Source organism: Heterodontus francisci, unplaced genomic scaffold, assembly GCF_036365525.1.
Source record: "Heterodontus francisci isolate sHetFra1 unplaced genomic scaffold, sHetFra1.hap1 HAP1_SCAFFOLD_430, whole genome shotgun sequence".
Classification (NCBI taxonomy): Eukaryota; Metazoa; Chordata; class Chondrichthyes; order Heterodontiformes; family Heterodontidae; genus Heterodontus; species Heterodontus francisci.
In genome coordinates, this window is record NW_027141009.1 from 882,154 (window position 1) to 892,474 (window position 10,321).

General features: G+C 42.1%; 1 non-coding gene across 1 annotated transcript; it reads right to left on the reverse strand.

Moving 5' to 3' along the window:
* Positions 1-2,479: 2,479 nt before the first annotated feature.
* Positions 2,480-2,553, reverse strand: trnat-ugu (transfer RNA threonine (anticodon UGU)). Its single transcript has one exon. It is a non-coding gene; the product is annotated as a tRNA-Thr (tRNA).
* Positions 2,554-10,321: the final 7,768 nt, after the last annotated feature.

The following is a 10,321-nucleotide window of genomic DNA, read 5'->3' on the forward strand; positions in this document are numbered from 1 at the left end:
GAATTCAAATTTGACAAGGGTGAGGTGATGCAGTTGGGAGGTCAAAAAGGCAAAGGAATACACAATTAATGGGAGAACACTGAACGGTGCAGAGGAAGTGAGAGACGTTGGAGTGAATGTCCACAGATCCCTGAAGGTAGCAGGACAGGTCAATAAGGTGGTTCAGCAGGTATATGGAATCCTTTCCTTTATTAGCTGAGGTATAGAATATAAGGGTGACCTGGTATCCATGTCAATAAGTCACTGCCAGCTAACATGCAGGTGCAGCAGGCAATTAGGAAGGCGAATAGTATGTTAGCCTTGATCACAAGAGGATTTGAGTACAGGAAAAGCGAATTCTTGCTTCAATTGTATAGAACCTTGGTTAGACCGCACTTGGAGTACTGTGTGCAGTTTTGGTCTCCTTACCTTAGGAAGGATATTATTGCCATGGAGGGAGTTCAACGAAGGTTCATCAGACTTGTTCCTGGGATGGTGGGACTGTTCTATGAAGAGAGATTGGGAAACTGGGGCTGTATTCTCTGGAGTTTCAAAGAATGAGAGGTGATCTCATTGAAACCGACAAAATACTGAAAGGACAGTCAGGGTAGATGCAGCTAAGATGTTTCATCTGGATGGGGAGTCGAGAACCAGAGGCTCAATTTCAAAATAAGGGGGAAGCTCCTTCGGACAGAGATGAGGAGAAATTTCTTTACTCGGAGGGTTGTGAATCTTTGGAATTCTGTAACCCAGAGGGCTGTGGAAGCTCAGTCGTTGAGTATGTTTAAAGCAGAGACTGACAGATTTCTAAATACAAATGACATAAGGGAATATGAGGAAAGTGTGGGGAAAAGGGCATTGAAGCGGATGATCAGCCATGATCATATTGAATGGTGGGGAAGGCTCGATGGGCTGAATGGCCGACTCCTGCTCCGATGTTGCTATGTTCCTAACTCCACATGATCGGCGAGGCAAAGCCTCAGGCCGACTTGTCGGGTGGTGTAAACAGATATCACTGCTTCTGATCTTCACCAGAACAGAGAGTGAGATGCAACATTGATCATCAAACAGACTGTGATAGAATACAACAGAATAAAACACATGGAGAGACACTGTGGAATAACAAATAGATTAGATTGGAACTTTGACTTTGATTGGAATGGATAAAACACCAGAAACAGCAGATTAAATTGGGATTCTCATCATTGCATTGATCTGGGACAGAAAAGAGAAACTGATGGAAAGAAGGGAAGAAGGAAGAAAAGAAAGGATGGAACTGTTCAGTTTTTTCAGTTTTTTCACTTGCCCATCAAAGCTGGATAAAAAAAAGTTGCAAATAACAGAGAATTTCACCAAAAAGGGAGATTAAATGCTGCCGAAACCTTGGATCAAAGGATGCCCCAACAGATCACCTGTTTAACTGTCTCCACACTGGGATATTTCAATCAGTGAGCAATATTATTCTCTACCTTTTTTTGTCAAATGAACCCAGAACTGTCACTTGGAATTAATATCTGTGTTCCGACTCCTGAATAATAAAATTGTGAGTTTCTCGATATTTTCGGGACACATTTCCTGCTGAAAGAACTAAGAACTCTTTTCTAATTTGCACAATACTATATACACATTCATCAAGCCTCCTAAACTAGCATCCTTGGTGCTGCTCTCTCCTCCCAGACCACATCTCATGTGACTGTTACATCATCACTTTGACAGTGGGAGTGATTGATCCCAATGTCTTCAGCATTAACACTTTACATCCTTATACTACACTGTCTGTCCAAAAAAATGGGTAGAGGGAACTTGATTTATCGAAACACCAACAGCTGCCAGTTGAAAATAAACTCAAACCCATCAGCGAGAGAGAGAGAGAGACTGTCAGAGAACTTCCTGCATCCAGTCCTGACCCTGTCACACTCAGCAGAGGCTCACCCAGACCCCACTCTCATCAACACTGAACATTGTTACCGAGACACTTCAAATACTGTTTTTAAAAGGCAGGAAAGGTCAAAGTTCACACAGCTTTAATGAACAGAACAAAGTTTAATATCTTCTGACCGTTTCTCGGTAACCACATGAGACATAGGTTTTCTTATTTGGTTCCTTTGATTTTACTTGTTCCTGACTGACAAATGTTCCAAACCTCAGATCAACCCTCCCACTTGCATCATGCCCCTGTCTCAGTCACAAGCAACAGATAACAACACAAACACTCTGAAACATACAACGCAGTCACACTTTCCTTCAGTGACATTAATGTCGAGCTGTTTTCCGCGTTGAATGCAACTGTGAACAAATTTGGATCAAAGAAGTTGCCTTTGAAATATCAGCACTGAATTTCTGTACAAGGAGGAACAGCCATTCCAAACTCACATCCTACACAAAGGCTGTTTTTTCCTGTGATGAAAATTCATCATGTAATTTGAATTCTCACTTAAAGTTCAGAAGACACAGATGGAAGTGATTGACAAGGTAACTTCTCCATCACAAATGAGAAGCAAGGCTCCACTGGAAATTGAACCCAGGCTCTCCTGTTTACAAGGCAGGTGCTTTAACCAACTAAGCTACAGAGCCAGATGTTGATACAATTAAAATCAGAGGAGTACACTATTTATTTTCATATAATATCAATATCAAAGCAAAATGCAGCAGATGCTGGAAATCTCAAATAAAAACAAGAAATGCTGGAAATACTCATCAGGTCTGGCAGCATCTGTGAAGAGAGAAGCAGAGTTAACGTTTCAGGTCAATGACCCTTCTTCAGACCCTTCTATATATTCTCATCCCACTTCTCCACAGGTCACAACATATATTTTATCTTGTCCCACTTCCTGAAACAGTCAATCATATACTCTATTCTTCCCAGAATAGAAGACACTGACCAGGTTTCTTTAATGAACAGCAAAATTATGAGTTTATTGCAGAACAAGTTTTAACTAGTCATGAAATAAAGCATAAATACACAGGTAGAAATTTTAAAAGTTCCCTTTTTACCTTAACCAACATTTAAAGCCCCTTTCTTCCCACAGCCCCACACACGCACACACACATACACCGATTAACTGAAAAAAAAAGAATTATTTTTTACAATTCTGAGTTCTGTTAAAGACAAAAACAACACTTGGGCTGATTACTTGTTCATTCCTGAAGAAAACAGCAGATGAGATATGTTGTTCCAAAACTGGCACACTGTCTAACTTCTGAGTATGCGTAGACAGGTCACTAGGGTCTTTTAGAACAGTTTTTTCGAGGCAGTGTTGAGAATTAATTTTAGCAGGCTTTCTTCAAAGACAGGAGAAGAGATGAATTGACACAGTGAAGTTCTCAGGGTCTTTTAAAGATTTGCTGCAAAACAACGTGGGTTGTGATCTTCTCTCCTTTCTTGACACTTCTTCAGGCTAACTTTATCAGCTGCTCAGTCCAGAAGGTAAAACACAATGACTGCTACAAATAAAAGCTTGTGATTTTTCTGCCCTCTTCGGTGTGTGCTGCTGCTGCCGGGTTTGTCCAATCAAGAGGCGCAACTGACTTCTCCGTCCACATTTCCCCCTGTTACCAGGGTTTCTGTTCTGCATTTAACTTGAGTCATGTGACAACCAGTAAACATAGTTGCCAAATTAGTACTTTCAGTACCCTCTTGAAAAAGAACTGGTCTGACATTTATTAAGTTTGACGATAAATTCCTCAAAAAAAATTTCACAAAAAAATGTTTTTAAATCACTTCCATTACATCATGTACTTTCCCTAAGCTACAGGTTATCGCAAGTCTCTCTGGCTGTGTTTATTTTTGTTGATTTTGCACTCAGGTTCTTTCTGAATCCATGTGTTTGCAGAACTTTGTCAGTGAGAAACATGGAGATATGCTTAAAGATTTCCCTGCAAATTATTCATATCTCCATCTTTCTCCGAACTTTGTAGAAACACATTCATGTGGGAATCACACACATCAGGCCGTCAAACCGCTCCGTTAAACATTGAAAGGTGACAGTGTTTATTGTGACGGGGTTCCATTTATTCAGACACATCTGGTATAAAAGTGCTCAAGAAATGATTCACACATGTAATGTATTTGTATATTATGGACATGACATAATGACGCAAATAAACAATTCCTTGCACTTGCCACGCTTGGTGTATATTTTCTCTGCTGATGCCCCCTGAATATATTAGAGAAAATGGTGAAGAGGATGAGATAAAAGTCTGTAAATATAGGCAGCAAACAGCCGCAGGGACAGCAGTGAACAGGATCAGCTAGCTCCTGGCGACCTACCTGCTCGGATGGTGGAGATTTTAGATGGATTGTGTGAAGCCTGGGCCACAGAATGTCTCTTCAGTTGAATGAGATTCCGCAGGGTCTTCCTGTGCATCTGATTCAAATTGCTTATTTGGGACAATATGGCTGCACACATATGGGATACATCAGAAGGTGAGGAACTTCTGAGAGGGCTTGAGAACCATTCAGTTCATATATTGAAAGAATGGACATGTTTTTCAGAGCTAATAACATTTTGGAATTTGAAGGTGAAAGTGCAGAGGTCAAGACTCAGAATAAGGCAATTCCTGAGGGCAAGAAAGCAATTTTGCCAATGGAAATTAGCCTGGAAGTGTATGACCAGCTAACAAAGCTTCCTGCTCCCATCAAGGCAAAAGATGTGCCATTCAAAACAATCATGACCAAGTTGGAGGAACATTTCAACCCGAAGCCACGAGAGATCACGGCAAGCTAGAAATTTGGAAGCAGAAATCAGAAAAGTAGTGAAACTGTTGGTGAGTACATTGTGGCATGAAGAATTTATCACTACATTGCAACTTTGGCATATTCTTAGACCGTGCATTAGGAGACAGATTTGTGCTTCTATTGGTGGATGAGAAAAGATACTAAACACACAAAATCTCACATTCGAGCTCGCATGTAAGATTGCTCTTTCCATGGAGATTGCATCAAAGAATGCTCGAGAATTTCATCCTGTGCCAGTGATTGTAACACACTTCAGGGGAGCTTAAAACAACTGGTAAAATGCGCTTTCACATGGCAGATAAAATTTACACAGAGAATTGTGAAGAGATACAATTTGGGAGGAAGAATAAGGAGAGGCCATATAAATGAAATGTTACAATTCTAAAGTGGGTGCCGGAACAGAGATACAATGTACACCAATCTTAGAAGGTTTGAAAATGCTTCAAAGAGCAAACACGACACTTGGCTTTATTAATAGAGACATATAGTAAAAGCAAATAAGTTATGATAAACCTTTATAAAATACTGGGTCTGAATGGCCTACTCCTGTACCTCCACAGAAAGCTTCCATTCCAGGTTTGCACACACTCGTCAGGATCACTCTCCACAGATCCCGCCACTCCAGGCTCGGACATCAGGATCACTTTCCATAGATCCCACTACTCCATGCATGGATATCTCCCTCATGATCAGATCACAGGTCCTTAGTCCTGCCACATCCAGTCATGAATGATGGTGGACAATTAAATAACTAACCAGATGAAGAGGCTCCAAAAAATCCCCATCCTCAATGATGGTGGAGCCAAAGCTGAATCATTTACAACTATCTTCCATCAGAAATTGCTCAGTGGATGATTCATCTCGGCCTCCTGACGTCCCCAGCATCACAGTTTCCAGTCTTCAGCCAATTCGATTCACTCCACATGATCGCAAGAAACAACTGAAGTCACTCGATACAGCAACGACAATACGCCCCAACAACATCCCGGCTCTAGTACTGAAGACTTGTGCTCCAGAACTAGCTGCGCCCTCAGCCACACTGTTCCAGTAGAGCTGCAACACTGGCATCTACCCGACAATGTGGAAAATTGCCCAAGTGTGCCCACTCCATAAAAAAAAAGCAGGACAAATCCAATCTGACCAATTACCACCCCATCAGTCTACTATTAATCATCAGCAAAGTGATGGAAGATGTCATCAACAGTGCTATCAAGCACCAGACACTTAGCAATAATCTGCTCATCGATGCTCAGTTTAGGTTCTGCCAGGGTTCCTCGACTCCAGGCAAATACTTGGCAGGTAGAGTATAATGTGGGAAAATGTGAGGTTATCCACTTTGGTAAGAAGAATGGAAAAGCAAAATATTATTTAAATTGCGAGAGACTACAGAATGCTGCCGTATAGAAGGATCTGGGTGTCCTCGTACATGAATCACAAAAAGTTACCATGCAGGTAGAGCAAATAATTAGGAAGGTAAAAGGAATGTTGCCCTTTATTTCAAGGGGGATGGAGTATAAAAGAAGAGAAGTCTTGCTGCAAATGTACAGGGTGTTGGTGAAACCACACCTGGAGTACTGTGTACAGTTTTGGTCTCCTTATTTAAGGAGGGATATACTTGCATTGGAGGCAGTTCAGAGAAGGTTCACTGGATTGATTCCTGTGATGAAGTGGTTGTCTTATGTGGAGAGTTGATCAGGCAGGTTGGACCTATACTCATTGGAGTTAAGTAAAATGATAGGTGATCGTATTGAGACATATAAGATGTTGAGGGGGCTTGACAGGGTGGATGCTGAGAGGATGTTTCCCTTCATGGTGGAATTTAGAACTAGGGGACACAGTTTCAGAATAATGGTCTTCCATTTAAGAAGGAAATGAGGAGGAATTTCTTCTCTCAGAGTGTCATTAATCTTTGGAATTCTCTACCACAGAGAGTAGTGGAGGCTGGGTCATTGAATGTCTTCAAGACTGAGTTTGACAGAATTTTATCGACAAGGAAGTCAAGAGTTATGGGTGGCAGGCAAGAAAGTGGGGTTGAGGCCATGATCAGGTCAGCCATGATCCTATTGAATGGTGGAGCAGGCTCGAGGGGCCAAATGGCCTGCTCCTGCTAATATTTCTTCCTTTCTTATTTTTTATTGCAGCTTGGTTAAAACAGACACTAAACAGTGGAGTTCTAGAGGAGAGGTGACAGTGATTGCCCTTGAGTGAGTGTTGCATCAAGGATCCCGAGCAAAATTGAAGTCAATGGGAATCAGGGGGAAAATTCTCCACTTGGTGGAGTCATACTTCGCACAAAGCAAGATGTTGTGGTTAGTGGAGGCCAATCATCTCAGCCCAGGACATTGCCTCAGGAGTTTCTCAGGGTAGTGTCCTCGGCCCAAACATCCTCAGCTGTTTCATTGATCACTTTCCCTTCAACATAAGTCAGACATGGGAATGTTCGCTGATGACTCACAACTCTTCAGATACTGAAGCAGTCTGTGCCCACAAGCTGCGAGACCTGTACAAACTTCAGGCTTGGGCTGATAAGTGACAAGCAACCTTCTGGCCACACAAGTACTAAGCAGTGAACATCTCGATTGAGAGAGAATCAAACCATCTACCTTTTGATATTCAGCAGCACAATCATCGCTGAATCCCCCACCATCAACATCTTGGGTGTTACCATTGACCAGAATCTAAACTGGACCAGTCACATCTATGCTGCAGCTATAAGTGCAGGTCAGAGATTAGGAATTCTGCAGCAAGTATCTCGCCTCCTGCCACCTCAAATCCTGTCCACCATGTACAAGGCACAAGTCAGGAGTGGGATGGAATACATCCCACTCAACAACACTCAAGAAGCTCAAAACCATCCAGGAGAAAGCAGCCCACTTGATCGGCACCTAACCCACCACCTTAAACATTCACTTCCTCCACCACCAGTACACAGTGGCTGCAGTGTGTACCATCTCCATATGCACTGCAGCAATTCGCCAAGTATCCTTCAACAGCACCTTCCAAATCCGTGACCACTACCACCTCGAAGGACAAGGGCAGCAGATGCATGGGAACTCACTACCTGCAGGTTCCCCTCCAAGTCACTCACCATCCTGACATGGAACTGTATCGCCATTTCTTCACTGTTGTTGGGTCACAATCCTGGAACTCCCTCCCCAATAGCACTGTGCGTGTTCCTGCACCACATTGACTGCAGCAGTTCAAGAAGGCAGCTCACCACCACATTCTCAAGGGCAATTAGGGATGGGTAATAAATGCCAGCCTTATCAGCGATACTCGCGCCCATTAATGAATAAAAAACAAATCACTCTCCACAGATTCCCCACAATCTGGGCTTGGACATTTACTTCAGGAGCACAGAGCTTTATATAACTGCTACATGAGTTCCAATCTTCATATTCCGTTCACTTTTCACATTATTTTCTACCAGTCCACTCGCTTTTAGTGATTCAGTACTCGGGTCTCTGCACCTCCGCAGTTTCTATCATCTCACCACTTAACAAAAAACACTCTGCTCTATGTTTCTTAGGTATTAGATGACCCCTCATTTTAAACTCCATCTGCCAAAACACTGCTCACTCACTTAATCTATCAAGAAGATTTGAAAATAAATTTCTTGCCAAAGGATAATGTTCTGCATCTGCTCCCTCGCCGTTTGCTTTTCCCGTTAGTCTTTCACTTGGTGTAAATCCAGAGAAAGTATCCGTGGAAGGAAGGGAGGGAGGGAAAATCCTGCTCCATTTCGTGATCCCTATTTGATCTTCATTCCAGTCCAATTTGGGTGAAGACTTCCAATTGTCTGTTTCAATTTTAATAAAGTGTAAACAACTCTGGAATCACCGTCAAGATGCTGACAAGAACAAGTTTTCAGGCCGACTTCACATCGAAGCTGCAAACAAGAATGCAACAGGCAGCTGATAAACTAACGACAAGGATGGGATTCGAACCCGCGCGTGCACATCATGACAGATTAATAATCCATTGTCTTAACCTCTCAGCCACCTCGCCACCCAACAAATAACCGATGCACAATCATCACCTTCAGCTCAGTTCCTGACTGTGCAGCCAGATGTGCAATGATGGAAATGTGGCTTCTGTAAGTAAATGAAATTTCCATCACATCAGGTCATGGCCTGTTGGGAATGGAGCGGTGTGAAACATTTCCAGACCATGTCCAACACGTTTCGACTGAGTGTGAAAATCCACCACGGAAACACTGGAACAGACAATCATTTGATCACATCATGATTAACATCACTCAGACACCAGAACCATTCGGTCACTGACGAAGTCATGATGACTTCGAATTTCTCATGAAATGACAACTGAGAAAACTGACTGGAAGAATTGCTTCAACTCCACGTGATCAGCGAGGCACAGCCTCAGCCGACTTGTCAGGTGGTGGAAACAAATATTACTGCTTCTGATCTTCACCAGAACAGAGAGTGAGATGTAACATCGATCATTAAACAGACTGTGAGAAAATACAACAGAATGAAACACATGGAGAGACACTGTGGAATAACAAATAGATTTGATTGGAATGTTGAATTTTGATTGGAATCGATAAAACACCAGAAACAGCAGATTAAATTGGGATTCTCATCATGATATTGATCTGGGACAGAAAAGAGAAACTGATGGAAAGAAGGGAAGAAGGAAGAATTGAACTGTTCAGTTTTTTCAGTTTTTTCACTCGTCCATCAAAGCTGGAGAAAAAAAAGTTGCAAAAATTAAAAATGCTGCCAAAACCTTGGATCGAAGGATGTCCCAACTGTTTAACTGTCTCCTCAATGGGGGATTTCAATCAGTAAGCAATATTATTCTCTATTATTTTTGTTGAATGAACCCAGAACTGTCACTTGGAGTTAATATCTGTGTTCCGAATCCTGAATAATAAAATTGTGAGTTTCTAGATATTATCTGGACACATTTCCTGCTGAAAGAACTAAGAACTCTTTTCTGATTTACACAGTACTATATATACACTCATCAAGCCTCCTAAGCTGGCATCCTTGGTGCTGCTCTCCTCCCAAGCCTCATCTCATGTGACTGTTACATCATCACTCTGACAGTGGGAAAGGTTGATCCCACTGTCTTCAGCATTAACCCTTTACATCCTTATACTACTCTGTTAATAAAAAAAAATGGTTAGAGGGAACTTCCTTCATTTATCGAAACACCAAACAGCTGCCAGTTGTCAACCAACTCAAACCCGTCAGAGAGAGAGAGAGAGAGTGTCAGAGAACTTCCTGCATCCAGTCCTGACCCTGTCACGCTCAGCAGTTGCTCACCCAGACCCCACTCTCATCAATATTGAACATTGTCACTGAGACCCTTCAAATAATGTTTATAAAAGGCAAAAAAATTCAAAGTTCATCGCAGCTGGATTGATTGAAACTAAGTTTAATATCTTCTTACCACTCGGTAACCACACGAGAAAGTCCTTCAATCGTTAGCATAAATTATCGGCTGTAAGAATGTTTGTCATTGGGTTGAATAATTTCTGTGTGAGGAATGTTCCAGCATCATAAACCAGGGGAACATGCTGACTGAGTTGTGTCTTCATCTCTTCTGGGCAGTCGGACAGTTCACCCCTCATTC